A 22,152-nucleotide genomic window follows, 5' to 3' on the forward strand; every position below is an offset into this window, starting at 1 on the left:
TGATGTAGTGCTGGTCTTAACTGAAACCATGAATCCTGCAGGGATGTCCATACATCCGCAAGTGTACGAGGGGATGGAAATCGCTTCTAAACAGCACGTTACATCTCAAATAAGGTCAATAATGTTCATTTCAGAGGAGTTTGGTGGCCAGCGGATGTGTTTAAACTCAGAAGACACTTGTGGGGTGTCGCATTGTCATGCTGGAATTGTCCATGTCCGTCGGAATGCACAATAGACATGAATAGGTGCAGTCGATCAGACAGGATGCTTACGTATGTGTCATCTATCAAAGCGTATCTAGACGTATCAGGGATCTCATATCACTCCAACTGCACGCGCCTAGTGAACCGTTACAGATCCTCTACCAGCTTTAACAGTCCCCTGCTGACATGCAGAATCCATATATTCATCTGGTTTTCTCCATACTCGTACACGTTCATGAGCTCCAACCAGGCAAAATGTTTCCAGTCATCAACAGAACAATGTCGGTCTTGACGGGCCCAGGCGTGGCGTAAAGCTTTGTATCGTGCAGTGATCAAGGGTACAGGAGTGGGCCTTCGGCTCCGAAAGCCCATATCGATGATGCTTCGTTGAATGGTTCGCACGGTGACATTTGTTGAGGGACCAGCATTAAAATCTGCAGCAATTTGCGGAAGGGTTGCACTTCTGTCATGCTGTCGGTGGTCGCGTTCTTGCAGGATCTCTTTCCGGCTGAAGCGATGTGGGAAATTTGATGTTTTACCGGATTCCTGATATTCACGGTACACTCGTAAAATGGTCGTACGGGAAAATGCCCACTTCGTCGCTACCTCGGAGATACTGTGTCTCATCGTTCGTGTGCCGACTATAGCTCCACGTTCAAACTCACTTAAATCTTGAAACTTCCTGGAAGATTAAAGCTGTGTGCCGGACCGAGACTCAAACTTTGGACATTTGCCTTTCGCGGGCAAGTGCTCTACCAACTGAGCTACCAAAGCACGACTCACGCCCCGTCCTCACAACTCCACTTCTGCTAGTACCTCGTCTACTTCTTTGTGAGGACGGGGCGTGAGTCGTGCTTGGACAGCTCAGTTGGTAGATCACTTACCCGCGAAAGGCAAAGGTACCGAGTTCGAGTTTCGGTCCGTCACACAGTTTTAATCTGCCAGGGAGTTTCATATCAGCGCACACTCCGCTGCAGACTGAAAATCTCATTCTGGATTCACTTAAATCTTGATAACCAGCCATTGTAGCAGCAATAATACGTCTGTGAACTGCGTCAAAAAATGGTTCAAATGGCTCTGAGCACTATGGGACTTAACATCTGAGGTCATCAGTTACCTAGAACTTAGAACTACTTAAACCTAACTAACCTATGGACATCACACACGTCCACGCCCAAGGCTGAATTCGAATCTGCGACCGTAGCAGTCGCGCGGGTCCGGACTGAAGCGCCTAGAACCGCTCGGCCACCACGGCCGGCTGCGTGAGACATCTGTCATATTATATATAGACGTTGCCGATCGCTGCTCTGTATTCTGCCTGTTTACATATATCTGTATTTGAATACGCATACCTATACCAGTTTCTTTGGCGCTTCACTGTGTTACAAGCATCTCGCATTGAAGTCCGCGTTAAATTTCTAGCATCTGTAAAAGATCGCCAGCCTTGGGGATTTTGGATTCCTTTAAATTGGCATGCTGTTTTGTTGCTTTTGCAACAGTGTTCTGACCTGTTTTGTGTACCACGGGGGATCAGGTCTGAGGCTTGTTAATTTATTTGGTATGAATCTCTCAATTGCTTTCGACCTATTTCTTTTAATCAAGCCACGTCAGGTCTACACTTACATTTTTACACTACTGGCCATTAAAATTGCTACACCACGAAGATGACGTGCTACAGACGCGAAATTTAACCGACAGGAGGAAGATGCTGTGATATGCAAATGATTAGCTTTTCAGAGCATTCACACAAGGCTGGCGACGGTGGCAACACCTACAACGTGCTGACATGAGGAAAGTTTCCAAACGGTTTCTCATACACAAACGGCAGTTGACCGGCGTTGCCTGATGAGACGTTGTTGTGATGCCTCGTGTAAGCAGGAGAAATGCGTACCATCACGTTTACGACTTTGATAAAGGTCGGGTTGTAGCCTATCGCGATTGCGGTTCATCGTATCGCGACATTGCTGCTCGCGTTGGTCGAGATCCAATGACTGTTAGCAGAATATGGAATCGGTGGGTTCAGGAGGGTAATACCGAACGCCGTGCTGGATCCTAACGGCCTCGTATCACTAGCAGTCGAGATGAGAGGCGTCTCATCCGCATGGCTGTAACGGATCGTGCTGCCACGTCTCGCTACCTGAGTCAACAGATGGGGACGTTTGCAAGACAACAACCATCTGCACGAACAGTTCGACGACGTTTACAGCAGCATGGACTATCAGCTCGGAGACCATGGCTGCGGTTACTCTTGACGCTGCATCACAGACCGGAGCGCCTGCGATGGTGTACCCAACGACGAACCTGGGTGCACGAATGGCAAAACGTCCTTTTTTCGGATGAATCCAGGTTCTGTTTACAGCATCATGATGGTCGCATTCGTGTTTGGCGACATCGCGGTGAACGCACATTGGAAGCGTGTATTCGTCATCGCCATTCTGGCGTATCACCCGGCGTGATGGTACGGGGTGCCATTGGTTACACTTCTCGGTCACCTCTTGTTCGCATTGAGGGCACTTCGAACAGTGGACGTTACATTTCAGATGTGTTACGACCCTTGACTCAATCCTTCATTCGATCCCTGCGAAACCCTACATTCAGCAGGATAATGCACGACCTTATGTTGCAGGTCCTGTAAGGATCTTTTTCGATACTGAAAATGTTTGACTGCTTCCCTGGCCAGCACATTCTCCAGATCTCTCACCAATTGAAAAAGTCTCGTCAATGGTGGCCGAGCAACTGGCTCATCACAATACGCCAGTCACTACTCTTGCTGAACGTTGGTATCGTGTTGAAGCTGCATGGGCAGTTGTACCTGTTCACGCCATCCAAGCTCTGTTTGACTCAATGCCCAGGCATATCAAGGCCGTTATTACTGCCAGAGGTGTTCTGGGTACTGATTTCTCAAGATCTATGCACCCAAATTGCGTGAAAACATAATCACATGTCTGTTCTAGTATAATATATCTGTCCAATGAATACCCGTTTATCATCAACATTTCTTCTTGGTGTAGCAATTTTAATGGCCAGTAGCGTAATTTTTTAAAAAAATATATATTTATTTCAATAACAACTATAATAGGTATACAAATTAACCCACCACCTTAGTGATTAGTGGGTCCTAATGTTAATACAATATTATATGTTATCAGCAGCCAATACTGTTTTACAGTGTTACAATGTTACATGTTAATAGGCATATTACGATTGTTAATCTACACTCCTGGAAATTAAAATAAGAACACCGTGAATTCATTGTCCCAGGAAGGGGAAACTTTATTGACACATTCCTGGGGTCAGATACATCACATGATCACACTGACAGAACCACAGGCACATAGACACAGGTAACAGAGCATGCACAATGTCGGCACTAGTACAGTGTATATCCACCTTTCGCAGCAATGCAGGCTGCAATTCTCCCATGGAGACGATCGTAGAGATGCTGGATGTAGTCCTGTGGAACGGCTTGCCATGCCATTTCCACCTGGCGCCTCAGTTGGGCCAGCGTTCGTGCTGGACGTGCAGACCGCGTGAGACGACGCTTCATCCAGTCCCAAACATGCTCAATGGGGGACAGATCCGGAGATCTTGCTGGCCAGGGTAGTTGACTTACACCTTCTAGAGCACGTTGGGTGGCACGGGATACATGCGGACGTGCATTGTCCTGTTGGAACAGCAAGTTCCCTTGCCGGTCTAGGAATGGTAGAACGATGGGTTCGATGACGGTTTGGATGTACCGTGCACTATTCAGTGTCCCCTCGACGATCACCAGTGGTGTACGGCCAGTGTAGGAGATCGCTCCCCACACCATGATGCCGGGTGTTGGCCCTGTGTGCCTCGGTCGTATGCAGTCCTGATTGTGGCGCTCACCTGCACGGCGCCAAACACGCATACGACCATCATTGGCACCAAGGCAGAAGCGACTCTCATCGCTGAAGACGACACGTCTCCATTCGTCCTCCATTCACGCCTGTCGCGACACCACTGGAGGCGGGCTGCACGATGTTGGGGCGTGAGCGGAAGACGGCCTAACGGTGTGCGGGACCGTAGCCCAGCTTCATGGAGACGGTTGCGAATGATCCTCGCCGATACCGCAGGAGCAACAGTGTCCCTAATTTCCTGGGAAGTGGCGGTGCGGTCCCCTACGGCACTGCGTAGGATCCTACGGTCTTGGCGTGCATCCGTGCGTCGCTGCGGTCCAGTCCCAGGTCGACGGGCACGTGCACCTTCCGCCGACCACTGGCGACAACATCGATGTACTGTGGAGACCTCACGCCCCACGTGTTGAGCAATTTGGCGGTACGTCCACCCGGCCTCCCGCATGCCCACTATACGCCCTCGCTCAAAGTCCGTCAACTGCACATACGGTTCACGTCCACGCTGTCGCGGCATGCTACCAGTGTTAAAGACTGCGATGGAGCTCCGTATGCCACGGCAAACTGGCTGACACTGACGGCGGCGGTGCACAAATGCTGCGCAGCTAGCGCCATTCGACGGCCAACACCGCGGTTCCTGGTGTGTCCGCTGTGCCGTGCGTGTGATCATTGCTTGTACAGCCCTCTCGCAGTGTCCGGAGCAAGTATGGTGGGTCTGACACACCGGTGTCAATGTGTTCTTTTTTCCATTTCCAGGAGTGTATACCCTACTACCTGGTTGTTAATTTTCTTACCTACTTGTTAATTCCTAACTGTCTGCAGCGTTACAGGTGTGTCAGCCTAGGTATAAACCTACTTCAAGGCCCTGCTCATCGAGCTAACCCCGATGAGCATGCCCCTGACACCGGGCAGGCCAAAATTGCTTGTCGCTGCAGGTTCCTAATTTAGTATCTACTTCTAATGCTACTAACTACTAACTAACCTACGTCAAATCCTGTGCTATCTCAGTCAAGAATAGGTGTACCCCAGTCCCCCAAGTCCTGCACGTGGCGGATTCCAATTAAAAGTCGACCTGTCCACGCACAGGCGGTACAGGATTATGGTACTAGGACACGTTCAGTGGTTGTTTCTAGTCACAGAAGTCTCTCAGGTATGCAGTCAGAACTATAAGTGATATCTTATTTGCCAAGTTGTTCAGAGTTTCGAAAGTCTCTTCGTGTCTTAATAGGTCGTATGTGTTGTTGTTAGGAAGTTGTTGTGTTAATGTAGCTGCTACATCATCGAAAACGGGGCACTCGTAAACCACATGGTCGAGAGTACCCTCCAAAGCGCCACAGTCACACTCAGGTGTAGCCCTTTTCCCAAACCGGTATAGATATGTCGGGTAGGGCCCATGACCAGTGAGAAAATGTATTAGACCCCTGGTTGGATCGAAATACCTCATGCCTAACCTTTCTTGAACATTTGACAAGAATCCGTTCTGCCAGATTCATCCATTTCCCAAGATTCCTGCCATAAGTCCTCACCCCTTCTTCGTATTTCTCCCTTGTCCCTAGCCAAAGCTACCAGTATGTTCTCTATTTTCATGTCGTTCCCTTTATTGACCCAGTACCATGCTGCTTGTTCCAGTGTTTTGACATCTAGAGAACAGAGCCCCATTATCACTACTAGGGCACTTCCTGGGGATGTTCTGTAAGCTCCCACAGATCTTAACAGCATGTTCTTTTGTACTCTTCTCACTTCTTGGCAGGCAGCAACCCTGTGCCCCCAGACTCCCGATCCGTATCCCACTATTGAAGTTAGTATACTGTTATGATACAACTTAATTAGGTGTGGTGGAAGGTGAAATCTTTTGTGCCCTATGGAGATAAGGTTGTTGAGTACTTGTAGTGCTTTTTGGGTTACAGATTCAATGTGCCTTCCGACGTTCCACCTTTCATCGATGATGACACCCAAGTAGCGAGTCTGAGAACTGGTGAGCCCCCAATTCTAACTGTAGGGTTTCTTACTAGCTGTCCTTTCAGCAATAGGTATGTTGATTTATTTGGTGAAATTGACATTTTAGTATTAGTACACCATAGTTGCAATTTTGACATAGCTCTTTCTGTTTTTGGTTCTGTTCGCGGCTCCGGCCACCGACCAGCAGAAGGAGGTCATCTGCGTAGGCTATCACCTCTAGCACCTCTTCACTCTGTTGCAAACTGTCTAGAAGTGGTTCCATGTGGATATCCCAGGACAGGGGACCCAGGACGGAACCTCGGGGCATCCCTTAGTTATGGTTTTTCCAACTTTATGCCGCTAGGCGATTATAGCCAGACCTCCCGCCCTTCACAATAGCTCCTCAGGCAAACATATAACGGCCCTGGACACTCTTTCTCCCGCAGGCAGGAGAAGAGCAAAGCCACCACAGTTTGTCAAAGGCGCCGCTGATGTCAACCATGATGCCGACAACGTACTTGTACGGGGTAGAGCCACAGACCTCAGCCGCCAGAGCGATTGCGTCGGTTGCCGATCGCCCCGGCCTGAAGCCGAACTGCCTGCCGCTCATCCCGCACAGCACTCGATGTGCAGTCAGTCTGTCAGCTAGCAGTTTTTCGAATAACTTCCCAAAGATGTCGAATAGGCATATCGGTCTGTAGGAGTTAGCATCAGCTGGGCCCTTATTGGGTCCTTTTTTGATAATTACTACATTGGCTACTTTCCAAATTTTTGGGAATATTTCCCGTCTAAGTCATTCGTTGCATAGATGGGTAAGTGGAGCTACCAGTTGGGGTGAAAGGAACTGCATCATCTCCGCCACAATGCCGTCTGGGCAAGGGGCTTTCCCTGTCTTCAATGCTTTGATGTGGGCAACCATCTCCTCTTCAGGAAAGGGGTAGACTGCCCTATCGTTTGCTATTCTGTCAGGATCTTCGTTACGTAATTGAGACTGGTCTTCGGTGTCACTAGCCACATCGTCATCAGGCAGCAGGGACTGGAGAAGGACCTCGGCAGTCTCCTGCTAGGATTCCGTCATCCGATCCCCATGCCTGATCGTTGATAGCATCATTGGGGAGCGGATCTTTTCCCTAACTAGTTTATAGGGTATACCCTATGGGTCCAAGGCCAATTGGTCCAATACAAACCTCTCCCAGTTCCGTATTCTGACTTTAGTTCTTTTTAACATTTATCTTTCGCCTCCCGGTATTGCAGTAACCATCTTTGTTTTCCCACCAGACGACACTGCGCTGGTAGTGCCTCCTCAGCCTACTGACACACTGACGCAAATCCTCTAGTACCGCTGACGATGGTGATGGGGAGGCCACCATGGCCCTCCTCCTGGTAGGAACAGCTGCCTTCACCGCTCTGGTAACTGCACTCACCAGTTATTCAGCCCTCTTGTCTATGTCCAGGTCCTGTTGCACGTCACCTTCTGGCAATGGAGGAATGTCGCACTCTCTCACTAGTCTCTCCCAATCTGCTCTTCTGAAATTCAGTTGCAGCTCCCACCCCATGGCCCAGTGGCACTCTCAGTCTCCTAGGCTAAATGAGATTATGATCACTTGTTGTAGCGTTTTCTTTGACTTCCCAGTTTTGGATTATGTTGGCAGTGTTTGGTGTGACTAGTATTACGTGGGAGGGTTGCCAAGTTTGTTTGCCACTACAAGTTGTAAGGCCATAATCATGTCCTCCACTTTTCCGCCATTTTCATCTCTTGTGCCACTGTACCAGAGGGGGGATTTCGTATTTATGTCAGCTGTTATGACCAGTTTTCGTCCCCGCAACGCCGTGGCTACTCTTGTCAAATTACGTAGGTGTTGTTCGATATTGTCTCCGTACCGAAAGTACATGCTTATGAAAGTTATAATTCCCACAGGAGACTGTATCTCCACGACGTTGCAGTAACTGGTGGAATATTGTGGAAGTGTTGTAACTCGTAGAGAGTGGTTTGTGATGACTATTGCCGCTTTTGGGGCATCCCCCCTGCCAACTATCTGCCATGCTGCCGGCTGCAAATGATAATTTACCAGCTTGAGAGTACGGCTCCTGTAGGCAGAGTACATCAAGCCTCCTCTCCTCCACCTCCCTTCGAAGCTCCTGCATCACATGTCTGCTGTTGTGTGTGTTTAGTTGTCCGACATTTAGTTTGGTCACTATGGGAAATAGGTATGTATTCTGTCATCAGGCCAAGTCTTGCCCCAATCAAAGGCGATACGACCGTACGCTAGGACTGACTGAGTGTAGATGTCGTCTAGGTCAAATTTTTCCCCACGTATTTCAAATACTTTCTTGAGTAAGTCTCGCAGCGCTCCGAAGTCAGTGGCAAGGTTCACTGACTTAAGTTGTATCCTATCTACATCCTCCACTACCGAGAAGGTGACCTTTCTGCCGTTCTCATGTCTCACCCGGACCACATGTCGGAAGGCAGTGGTCAGGATAGTCGGCGGCTCCAATCTTGCCAGTTGCATAGTATATTCAATATTAGGATACTCCCTAACCGGGTCTACAGGCGGAGCCTGACTACAGAGGTGTCTACTGCGGTTGCATGTGCACTGGTGCTAGTGACTGTACTTTCTTGGAGTACTTCCCGGAATCATGTGGTAGGTAATTCGTGAACCAGCGGGCACGTGTGCCGCGGCTGCGGCAGCTTCGGATCGTGGCCGTCGAGGGTCAAGTCGGCGGCAGAGGCAGCGGCACATACTCGCCTCGCGTGGCCTGGACTTCCCGGCGGCCGAAGGAATGAGAAGTTGAGCTATGCTCATAAGCGGCGGAATGTTCTCGGAATGCAATTAGGGGAGCGTTCCGCGCGGCGCGGGGAGATTGCGGGCAGCCGGCGTCCCCGGCGCCGCCGGCGCTGCCGTGTGGTGCGGCCCGGCGCGGCTCGGCCGCCGCGTCACCGCCGATAGAGTTATCACCGTCCGTGTAATGAAGTGCGCCGCCGGCCGCTGACAGCTAACAAGTGTTCCCCCGCGCCGCCGCCGCGAGTGCAACAAACCCGGCTCTTCCTGGAAGCGGCCTAACGGGACGCCCGCGGCCACCTCCGGCTTCTGTATGCAAAGCTGCCGTGCCCGAGTCGCTAGCGGGAGGAGCAGCAGCAGCAGCAGCGGCGGCTAGGAAAGCCTAGCCGCCGATAAATGGCGGCGCGCGCTCCCCGCGGCTAGTGCGTGACGCACATGCGTAACGCCGCGCCTGGCCCCGTCCTGGGAAGCAGCGGGCGGCGCGATGCAAAACCGGGGCGGTTAGCGTCCTCCACTGTGTTCCGAGCCTTTTTCGGTAGCGACATAGCACAGATAGGTCGTTGAAATCTTACCAAAAGGAAAATCCTCCTCGGTATTCCAACCGAACAGCAGTCTCTTGTCACTTCCATATTCACTGCGACATAGTGCTGCGGCTCTACCCATTACTGTACCAAAAAATGCACATTTATAGCTCCATTTATCTTATACTAGCGACCCGCTGTGGCTTTGCACCGGTAACACTACGTATCTACGGTCGAGCCACCGTAGCCGCAATAAATTATACGACAGAAGCAAAGACCGCTGCTCGCCACTTACCTGATGGCGTCCCGCCCCTCACCGTTCGATCTTGCAATTTTTTTACTCATTTTTACTCTCTCCCGGAAAGGATAGAGTGAGCCCTTCTAGAATTCCTTAGCACCACGCCACTCTAGGTGGAACTACGTCGACGGAATCCCAATTTGGTAGATTAATTCGTGTACCGGCCGCAGTGGCCGAGCGGTTCTAGGCACTTCAGTCTGGAACCGCGCGACCGCTACGGTCCCAGGTTCGAATCCTGCCTCGGGCATGGATGTGTGTGATGTCCTTATGTTACTTAGGTTTAAGTAGTTCTAAGTTCTAGAGGACTGATGACCTCAGATGTTAAGTCCCATAGTGATCAGAGCCATTTGAACCACTAATTCGTGTCAAGACCCCTTACACTACAATGCAGTTGTGGAAACTAGCGAATCACTACAGGAAACGACATGTTTATGTAAAAATATGTATTTTAACCGGACATGGTACACATATACTTTACTGTCAGGCAACAAACGCTGGGGATAAGAACCTCCTACCCATCATACCTCAAGGGATATGACGTCTTAAACAATGAGATGTGTGAAAAGCTGTCGCATCATGCATGACGTTATAATGTATTACTTCTGTGCTTCATACACAATATACAGTGCGCAGCTTCGTACACAAAGATAAGGAGAGGTGGGCTACAGAGCGGTGCAGGAACTGTCGCCTAAGAAAGGTGGACAGGAGCAGTAGTGATCAGCGAACAAGTTAACACAGTAAACGGAATTAAATATAGGGTGGTCCATTGACAGTGACCTGGCCAAATATCTCCCGACATAAGCATCAAACGAAAAAACTACAAAGAACGAAACTCGTCCAGCTTGGAAGGGGAAACCAGATGGCGCCATGGTTGGCCCGCAAGATGGCGCTGCCATAGGTCGAACGGATATCAACTGCGTTTTTTAAAATAGGAACCCCCATTTTTTATTACATATTCGTGTAGCACGTAAAATTAATGTTTTAGTTCGACCACTTTTTTCGCTTTCTGATAGATGGCGCTGTAACTAGTCACAAACGTAATAGTACGTGGTATCACGTAACATTCCGCCAGTGCGGACGGTATTTGCTTCGTGATACATTATCCGTGTTAAAATGGACCGTTTACTGTAATACCTGTAATCTCCTGCATCCCACATACTCCCAAAAATGTAAAACCCGACCCCCTCCGACCACTCCTGAACTCACCGTCCCTGTCCACCCTGTGGACGCCCCCACCCCTCCTGGGAATTCCATTCGCCCTCCCCCCCCCCCACCTCTGAGGACATCATCAGGTTCCTTACCATTGTTCTACAGAATGTCCACCCTTTCCAGCGCCCTATACCCTCCAGCAGATATCCCTTGCCACCCGTTCCGTCTTCTACCTTAAAATGTATACCACCTACTCCCACAACCAAGCCAATTTCACCTTCTCCCGTCTCGAAACCCTTCTCTAAATCCCTGTCATGGCGCGACAGCACCGTATCCTGTTCAACAACATCCATTCCCTTCCCACCAACAAGAACCTCTTTATGCACACCCTCGCCACCCATCGGGTGGATGCCTTCCTCCTCAATGAAACCTTTCTTCAGCCCCACCACACCATTCACACCTTGCCCTACCTCCTTCGTCGTTCTGACAATCCCTTCCTGATAGCGCGTGGCGGAGTTGACATTGGTCACAACCGCCAGATCCCAGTTCGGCTCCAACCTCTCCTTCCCAACCCCCACAGAACACCTGATCCTCAGTCTCTTCTTCCCTGGCCTTACCATCACCTGGGCCACCATCTATGTCCGCCCTAACACCCCTATTCTTTTTGACTTCCTCTCCCACATTGACCGTATCTTCTCCTCCTACGTGATCACCGTCGACCTCAACATCCATAGTCGTTCTGCCACCCAGTTATGGCGGTGGCATCAGTTCCTCTCCTCCCTTCAAGGCGACCTCGTCCCTATTCCCCAGCACACCCACACTGAATCCAACTCCACTCCTGATGTCGTCCTCTCCTCCCCCAACCTCCTTGGCTGCATAACGGTGGATGTCCTGGACCCCATTAGTAGTGACCCTCTCCCTATCCTCCTCACCGTTTCAGACGGTCGTCGCCCCCGCCCTGACCCCCATCATGACCCTCCCCCGAAGTACATCCATGATTATTCCCGTGCTGACTGGAATGCCTACCAGGATACCCTACCCACCCAGGTCGATGTCCACCCCTTCACCTACCTCCACCCTGATGATATTACCCATGCCGCCTCCTTTCTCCAGCAGACCTTTTCTGAGGCCGTGGAGGCCCACGTCCCTTCTGTCGCCATCCACCCCCACGGTCCTACCTTACCCACACAGGCCGTCCTCCTCCTCCGTGAATCCCGCCGTCTCTACCGTGCATTCCTCCGCACACATGATCCAGACACACTACAACGCCACCGGCAACTCCAGAGACACATCCATAACTTGCTCGTGGCTAAGAAACGCCGGGACTGGCGACTGACATGCACTCGTTTAAACGCTACCCTTCCTATCAACTCGTCCAAGTACTGGTCAGCCTTCCACCACCTTACCAGATATAAACGCCCAACCCCACCTACTATCCTCTCCTTCGTGACAACAAACCGTTCCCTGACAACATTAGTAAGGCCAATCACTTGCCTCCTACCTCTCCGATGTCTTTACCATCCCTGATGATCCCCAGTTCGATTACTCCCTCTTCCCAGATGTCCACAATCGAACTGACACCTCTGTCCCTGCCCTTGCAACTGGTTTCCAGTACTTGGACAACATTGCACACACAGAACTCAATGCCCCTATCACTACACAGGATCTCATCGCTACACTCCGCACAAAACGCAACACCGCTCCTAGTCACTATCGTGTCACCTATCGCCACCTTCGTGAAGCTGCTGCCTCTTTCCTCTCGAATCTGGCCAGGCTCTACAATGTAGTCCTGTCCACCAGCTACTACCCCGACCTGTGGAAAACCTCCCGTATCCCGATGTTCCTTAAACCCGGTAAACTGCCATACGCTATCTCCTCCTACCATCCCATCAGCCTTATCTCAGTCTTCAGCAAGGTCCTGGAATCCATCCTCACCCGACGCATCCTCCAGCATCTAAGCCAGCACCGCCTCCTTCCCGTTACCCAGTGTTGCTTTCGGCCGTCCTTCTCTTCCGATGACCTTCTCCTTCACCTCACTCATCTCCTCTCTGAACAGCTTAATTCCTGTCATTCTGCTATCTTCCTCTCCCTTGACCTTGAACGAGCCTATGATCGTGTGTGGCATTCCGGTCTATTCTTCAAGCTCCAAACCTTCTCCCTTCCTATTAACTACGTCCGTCTGATTGGCTCCTTTCTTTCCCAATGTCCTTCCTACGTCACCATCCACAACACAGATTCCTTTCCTACACCTTCTTCCACTCCACCGGTGTGCCCAGGGTCCCGTCCTCTCCCCTCTTCTGTACCTCTTGTATATGGTGGACATGCCGCCGCCTTCACCCCCCAACCACCTTCTCCAGTACGCCGATGACACCACCTTCCTTGTCCTTGCCCACACCCTGCAGCGCTCCCAACACCTTCTCCAATCCCATCTTGACCGGATCACCGTTTGGTGCAACCAGTGGTTGCTTAAGGTCAATCCTTCCAAAACCCAGGCGATCATTGTAGGCAAAACCACCCCTTCCTTCCACCTCCTCGATTTCTACATCACCATCTATGGCTGTCCTCTCGCCCTCACTCCCACCCTTATGTACCTTGGTGTCACCCCCGACCGTCGCCTCTCCTGGACCCTCCAGCTCCAGATGATCCAAGCGAAGGCACGCTCCCGACTCTGTCTCCTCAAGTTCCTTTCCGGCTGTACTTGGGGTCTGGACCCTTCCACCATCCTCCATACCTATCAATCCCTCATTCGCCCTATCGTTTGCTACGCCCACCCTGCCTGGATCTCCGCTCCCCCTACCTTTTACAAATCCCTTCAGATCCTAGAACGTCATGCTCTTCACCTCGCCTATCGCATCCGTCTCCCCTCCCCCATGCGGATCCTGTACGACCTTATTCCCTTCCCCCACCTCCTCCTTTTCCTCGAACGGATATGGATCCTCTACACCTCCCGTAAACTCGATCCTCCTCACCTGCTGGTCTCTCCCGTCCTCTCCCGCCCCCATCTGTGCCGCGCCTGTACTTCTACATCCCACCTGCTCTCCATCTCTCCACTCTCCATACCCTCTCCCAAGGTGGTTTCCGCCAGCTCCCCCTCACTGATGATGCCCTCCTCCCCTCCATCTACCTCTCCTACCAACTAGGATCCTCCGTCCCTCTTCCTGTGTTTGTTCCTTTGGGCACCCTCTCTCCCTTCTCTCCCCCTTCCCTCCTTCCTCCCTCTCTCCCCACTCATCCCCCGGGCCTCCCCTACCCCAATACCTCCATGCCTCCTCCCATCTCCTCTGCCATTGGCATCTTTGCCCTCCCCTCTCCCTCCCCCTTCTTCCCCTCTTGTCAGGTCCCCGGACTCGCACACGTTACGTGGACATTCGCGCGCCGGAGATCATCGCCATCCATTTCTCGTGTGTGTGCCATCGTGTTTGTGTTTAGTGTTCGCCGTCACACTCCACCGTTCACCTGTGCCTTCGAAGTCATCAGTGTTTGTGCGCCGTGCCAACGTGTTACAATGTAATTTTTGTCGAGTGTGAACGGCTCTGTGTTTTTGTATTCTGTGTCTACTGTTTTTTGCCCCTCAGTATGTCTATTATGTGACTTCTTTATGTTTTCTCATTGCCGACTCTAAGGCTGAAGAGCAGCGTAGGATGCTGCTGCCAGCCTACCTGATGCACAGGTATCAAAATTACAATAAATGAAAAAAAGGACCGTTTACCAATTGCGGAAAGGTCGATATCGTGTTTATGTATGGCTATTGTGGTCAAAATGCCCAACGGGCGTGTGCTATGTATGTTTCTCGGTATCCTAGACAACATCAACCAAGTGTCCGGACTGTTCGCCGGATAGTTACGTTATTTAAGGAAACAGGAAGTGTTCATCCACATGTGAGACGTCAACCACGACCTGCAGCAAATTAAGATGCCGTAGTAGATGTTTTAGCTGCTGTCGCGACTAATCCGCACATCAGTAGCAGACAAATTGCGCGAGAATCGGGAATCTCAAAAACGTCGGTGTTGAGAATGCTACATCAACATCGATTACATACCATATTTCTATGCACCAGCAATTGTATGGCGAAGACTTTGAACGTCGTGTACAGTTCTGCCACTGGGCAGAAGAGAAATTACGGAATGATGACAGATTTTTTGCACGCGTTGTATTTAGCGACGAAGCGTCACTCATCAACAGCGGTAAAGTAACCCAGCATAACTGGCATATTGGGCAACGGAAAATCCACGATGGCTGCGACAAGTGGAACATCAGCGACCTTGACGGGTTAATGTATGGTGCGGCATTATGAGAAGAAGGATAATTGACCCCCATTTTATCTATGGCAATCTAAATGGTGCAATGTATGCTGATTTCCTACGCATTGTTCTACCGATGTTACTATAAGATGTTTCACTGCATGACAGAATGGCGATGTACTTCCAACATGATGGATGTCCGGCACATGGCTCGCGTGTGGTTGAAGCGGTATTGAATAGCATATTTCATGACAGGTGGATTGGTCGTCGAAGCACCATACCATGGCCCGCACGTTCACCGGATCTGACGTCCCCGGATTTCTTTCTGTGGGGAAAGTTGATGGATATTTGCTATCGTGATCCACCGGCAACGCCTGACAACATGCGTCAGCGCATTGTCAATGCATGTGCGAACATTAAGGAAGGCGAACTACTACCTGTTGAAAGGAACGTCGTTACACGTATTTCCAAATGCATTGGAGTTGACGAACATCATTTTGAGCATTTATTGCATTAATGTGGTATTTTCAGGTAATCACGCTGTAACAGCATGCGTTCACAGAAATGTTAAGTTCACAAAGGTACATGTATCACATTGGAACAACCGAAATAAAATGTTCAAACGTACCTACGTTCTGTATTTTAATTTAAAATACCTACGTGTTACCAACTGTTCGTCTAAAATTGTGACCCTTATGTTTGTGACTATTACAGCGCCATCTATCACAAAGCGAAAAAAGTTGTCCAACTAAGACATTCATATTTTTCTACGTACTACACGAATATGTAATAAAAATGGGGGTTCATATTTAAGAAAACGCAGTTGATATCCGTTTGACCTATGGCAGTGGGCCAACCATAGCGCTATCTGGTTTCCCCCTTCAAGCTAGCCAAGTTTTTTCGTTTGACGCTTATTTCGTGTGATATTTGTCTCGGTCACTATCAATGGACCACCCTGTATTTCACAGGTGAACAATGAATCATTACAAATGCAGCAAGAAATAGAGTCCAGCTCTCAGTGCCTACAAGGAAGAAGATCCCTGTACTAAAGAACAAATTATGGAGTTAAACCGCGACTAGGTGGCGTCTGTGTAGCTTCATATAATGAAGAGGCTCAAAGTGCGAGAGTTACTCTCCTTTCCCCCCTTTTTTGTTTTCCCATCTTCTGTCCAGTTTCCCCCCGCCTGCTCTCGACTGTGGTGTCACATTTGCCAACTTTTTAGTGCAGTGTTCCAGTGACTATTCAGTGTTGTTTGTCTTTCTCGTGTTGCGAACAGAAACCGTGCTGTCGCTAGGTGTGAATTTTATGTCTTTTGCGAACAGAATCCAGACTGTCGCCGTGTTTTTTAATTGTCTATTGTTTTCCCTGTCTGCTTCGTATGTATTTTTATTAGCATCATCATCCCTCTGTTGTTTGTTTTACGTTCCACGATTTCTTTTCGCCTTGTTACTCTCTAAGTCTCCGATTTTATCCCCTGTTTTTTATTATTATTTGTTCTCCTGATCTTTGTCACAAAATCTGTAGGCTGAAGAGCGGCATACTAAGCTGCTGCCAGCCCGCCCCCTTCGGGGGGAATTGAAATTCAATAAAGAAAAAAAAAAGTGCGAGAGTGTTGTCTGGCTGCCACCGGCCGTCCTATATTGCAGCGGCAGGGATCGCTCATAGTTTAGAGGCGTGGCTCAGCGGGTGTGCTCCATTGGGTCCGTCAGATCCTGGCATCCTGTACGACCGCTATCGTCATCTGACGGAAACCTGCAATTCCGTTGCCAGTTTCACGACGCCCATAACGTGGTCTCGATCTTTGATACGACACAATAAATTTCGCAGACAGTGTCCGTGTACGACGCTAAATGCACCTACAAACGTATAGCACGGTTGTAACCTCCCCACGGAACTATTAAATTAAAATATGAACCAAGTGTAAACTCCCCACGAAAATAATAATAAAAAAATGAATTTTTGTGTATTGTAACCTCTGAACAAAATTGGTTCCCATTTATAATCTCTGTGCAGAAATGCATTCACATTTAATGTTCCCACAAAATTCTTTTCTCATTTAATGTTAAGTTCGAAACAGAAAAATTCCTAAACACCAAAATAATAAAAAAATTCTGTGACCTGGTAAGTTTTATGACGACAGCAGCGCTGCGCCACGGCCCTGTACTCTGAATAAAAAAACAAAAAAAATTCCTACCTCAATAAAAACTGCCAATATAACTGCTCTTACCTAAAAAATTTTCGGCATAGCTCCGTGCGATGCTGGCCTATGCTTTGTGAGTCATGAAAGGAATAATTATCCATTGGATATATTCTTTAAATTGAAATGAATGCTTTTTTTAAAAAAAATTACTTTATATTATAAAAATTATTATTGGGGCATTTTTAATTATCCATTGGATATATTCTTTAAATTGAAATGAATGCTTTTTTTAAAAAAATTTATTTTATATTATAAAAATTATTATTGGGGCGTTTTTTTAAAGAAATTGGATGACAGTTAACATACATTACTAGATATGCGCAAGGCTGCTTCTTTACCTTCTACAATAATACTCATCCTCCAGAGTTCCGACCAGGGCAGACTGCACAGAAGCGCAGACACGCTCAGACTACTGCAGACTACAGCAGACTACTCAAGACTACTGCCGACTACCGCATACTAGCACAGACTACTCAAGACTAATGCCGAGTAGCGACAAGCAACAACTAACTACATACTGCTCTCTGGTCAGAGACTCTCCTATGCCTTGCCTATTGCAGGCAGCGCATATAGCGCATACCTCTTACACGGTACCACACATATTTCAGGAAAAATAACGTCAAAAACACTGAGATGCGTGAAAAACTTCCGCATTGTGCAAAACATTTAAATTTATTACTTCTTTTCTAATAATTCTATTCTCAACACATTTTACAGACAGTATCCACACATGCCGCTGAATGTACCTACAACATTGTATCATTATATGACACATACACTCCTGGAAATTGAAATAAGAACACCGTGAATTCATTGTCCCAGGAAGGGGAAACTTTATTGACACATTCCTGGGGTCAGATACATCACATGATCACACTGACAGAACCACAGGCACATAGACACAGGCAACAGAGCATGCACAATGTCGGCACTAGTACAGTGTATATCCACCTTTCGCAGCAATGCAGGCTGCTATTCTCCCATGGAGACGATCGTAGAGGTGCTGGATGTAGTCCTGTGGAACGGCTTGCCATGCCATTTCCACCTGGCGCCTCAGTTGGACCAGCGTTCGTGCTGGACGTGCAGACCGCGTGAGACGACGCTTCATCCAGTCCCAAACATGCTCAATGGGGGACAGATCCGGAGATCTTGCTGGCCAGGGTAGTTGACTTACACCTTCTAGAGCACGTTGGGTGGCACGGGATACATGCGGACGTGCATTGTCCTGTTGGAACAGCAAGTTCCCTTGCCGGTCTAGGAATGGTAGAACGATGGGTTCGATGACGGTTTGGATGTACCGTGCACTATTCAGTGTCCCCTCGACGATCACCAGTGGTGTACGGCCAGTGTAGGAGATCGCTCCCCACACCATGATGCCGGGTGTTGGCCCTGTGTGCCTCGGTCGTATGCAGTCCTGATTGGGGCGCTCACCTGCACGGCGCCAAACACGCATACGACCATCGTTGGCACCAAGGCAGAAGCGACTCTCATCGCTGAAGACGACACGTCTCCATTCGTCCCTCCATTCACGCCTGTCGCGACACCACTGGAGGCGGGCTGCACGATGTTGGGGCGTGAGCGGAAGACGGCCTAACGGTGTGCGGGACCGTAGCCCAGCTTCATGGAGACGGTTGCGAATGGTCCTCGCCGATACCCCAGGAGCAACAGTGTCCCTAATTTGCTGGGAAGTGGCGGTGCGGTCCCCTACGGCACTGCGTAGGATCCTACGGTCTTGGCGTGCATCCGTGCGTCGCTGCGGTCCGGTCCCAGGTCGACGGGCACGTGCACCTTCCGCCGACCACTGGCGACAACATCGATGTACTGTGGAGACCTCACGCCCCACGTATTGAGCAATTCGGCGGTACGTCCACCCGGCCTCCCGCATGCCCACTATACGCCCTCGCTCAAAGTCCGTCAACTGCACATACGGTTCACGTCGACGCTGTCGCGGCATGCTACCAGTGTTAAAGACTGCGATGGAGCTCCGTATGCCACGGCAAACTGGCTGACACTGACGGCGGCGGTGCACAAATGCTGCGCAGCTAGCGCCATTCGACGGCCAACACCGTGGTTCCTGGTGTGTCCGCTGTGCCGTGCGTGTGATCATTGCTTGTACAGCCCTTTCGCAGTGTCCGGAGCAAGTATGGTGGGTCTGACACAGCGGTGTCAATGTGTTCTTTTTTCCATTTCCAGGAGTGTATATCAGGGGATATGTCGTCGTAAAAATTGAGATGCGTGGAAAACTGCTGCATCATGATCGACGTTTAAATTTATCACTCTTTTGTTACTCATTCTATTCGTGTCTTGTTTAGCAGACAGTATCCGCATATGCCTCTTGTTCCGGCGTATCGACAAGCGCCGGCACGAAACGATGATCGCAAGAGCAACGAAGGCGGTGAGACGATGCCAGCCAGTAGCATGCTGACATGGACCGCACCACGGCAGAAGCACCCTCTAGCAGAAGAGAATATAAGCGCCGGTCCTGCCAGTCTCGGCGGACAGTATTCGCACAGTATTAGCACATCACTAGGAGAGCACTACGATAGCAGTGACGTGTGATCCATACCAATTGCTTACATGGACCTTGTACACAGCAAAGGACTTTGATTGTGTGCCTGTTGCCCATCGCTTGCTATACCGTTGCAAATTCAGTGTCAAGTATTGTCAATCTTCTTATTTGTGATTTTGCTTGAATTGTTGTATAGCATTCCGAGAACGCAGCATCATTTAGGCATCCTATACGAGACAAGTGGGCAGGACCCCACACCTCTGAATTTACCTATACAAATACATCGTTGTAGGACACATAGTTGAGGACTTATGACAGCACAAAACAGCAATGCGTGAAAAATTGCTGCATGAGCATGAAGTTTTAATAGATTTATCCTTAAGTACTAAGAAACTCTTGTAGTCGAGTTGAATTAAGGAAACCCCTAACATCTGGCAGCGTATTCGACAGATTTCAACTGTGAAGCGCAAACGGCTGCGGGCGAAAACAGAAAATCGCGTTGTAGACATTTCAAGCAGCTGCTCATAGTGTGCAGAAACTATCTGGGATTATATTTCTTAGTTTGGATACTGTACTTACACATTTGTAAATTATGCATAATTATATGTATAATTGTTTCATGATTTCAAAGGTGTTTTCACAAATAAGAGGAAATGAAATTTTTTCCGTACTTCACTACAAACACAGTATTTTTTCGTTTTTCATGGAAAACTGGGAAAATGAATACTTGGACGAGACCGGGTTTGCCAGCTAGTATTTAAATAAAATGAATATTTGTGATATTTCTATTTGTGGGCCTTCCGATGTCTCAGTGAGGGGTTTGCTGTCCACAGTACAAGTAAGTCTGTACACCCCTGAATTATATACACAAAACCTTTCTCGTGAATCAGATAACGGTAGCAAAAACCCTACAATAGATTCCTAAAATTAGTCTTCTCATACAGACAGAAAAACGCGGCAGGGAACTTTTAATTTATAATATGTTTCCCCTTCCTGGGACAATGAATTCACGGTGTTCTTATTTCAATTTCCAGGAGTGTAGATATGTACATATGTACGGATTACACTCAGCCTTCGCTGGTCTCTGGCGTTGCAGCGGCTCTTTACTGCTTTTCCTACCAGACACTATCTCTTCTATAGCTGACTTGCTCGTAGCTGCCATCAATGCCACGAGATGTCGCTCCAAACACCAACTGAACAGCTAAAGATACATACACTGCTCGGCCAGAAATTGTGGCCACCTACCTAACAGCCGGTCTGTCCACCGCTGGCGCAGATAACGGCGGTGAGCCGGCCGCTGTGGCAGAGCGGCTCTAGGCGCTTCAGCCTGGAACCGCGCGACCGCTACGGTCGCAGGTTCGAATCCTGCCTCGGGCATGGATGTGTGTGACCTGCTTAGGTTAATTAGCTTTAAGTAGTGCTAAGTTATAGGGGACTGCTGACCTCAGATGTTAAGTCCCATAGTGCTCAGAGCCATTTGAAACATTTTGAACAGCGGCGACGCGTCGTGACATGGAAGCAATGAGGCCTTGGTAGGTCGCTGGAGGGAGCTGGCACCACATCTGCACAAACAATTCATCTAATTACCGTAAATTCCGGGGAGGGGGGTGAGTTCTGACGCCATGTTCAATCACATCCCAGATGTGTTATATTGGATTCATACCTGACGAGGTTGTGAGCCAGCACATCAATTGGAACTCGCCACTGTGTTCCCCGGACCACTCCATCACACTCCTGGCCTTGTGACACGGCGCATTATCTTGTTGAAAAATGCCACTGCCATCGGGAAACACGATCGTCATGAACGGGTGTGAAACGCCCGCTAAATACGCTGGGCAGAACAGGTGATTAGGACTGTGGAATGGGCCAAATAAGGTGTCAGTCAGGTTCACTCAAAATTGTAATTTAATAACACCTTTAAACCAAGACGGCACATACTCGAACCTTCAGAGCTACGAGTTTCAAAAAGGCAATTATTTCACGGCTGAAGGCCTCCAAACAAGAATTCTTAAAGCAACAAGATAAATCTCAAGTGGTAAAAACATGCAGTTAAAATTGCAAATAAAATAATTAAGGCCTGAGAGCCTCAAGGCAAAGGTGAATAGACTAACATAAACAAGATACAAGACAAACGGTTGAAGGCCCACAGTAAAATTTTCAAGATTTTAAAATAAATTACCATAACCTTTAAAAAAATAAGGATTTAAGTGGCTGAAGGCCCACAATTGATTTTCCAAACTTCAAAAATACATAAAATCCACTAAAAGCAAGAATTTTTTAAATCATTGGCTATGATAGATTATAAACAGACAATTAAACACCAGTGAGAAGGACAATAAAGAAAACGGCATGCAGAACCCTCCAGGGAGGTCGGTCTGCCCTCGTTCACTTAGGTAAGACAGGTGGTGAGCCCAACTACACTCGATCCGTCGGAACC

This window comes from Schistocerca cancellata, chromosome 3 (genome assembly GCF_023864275.1).
Source record: "Schistocerca cancellata isolate TAMUIC-IGC-003103 chromosome 3, iqSchCanc2.1, whole genome shotgun sequence".
NCBI classification, from domain to species: domain Eukaryota; kingdom Metazoa; phylum Arthropoda; class Insecta; order Orthoptera; family Acrididae; genus Schistocerca; species Schistocerca cancellata.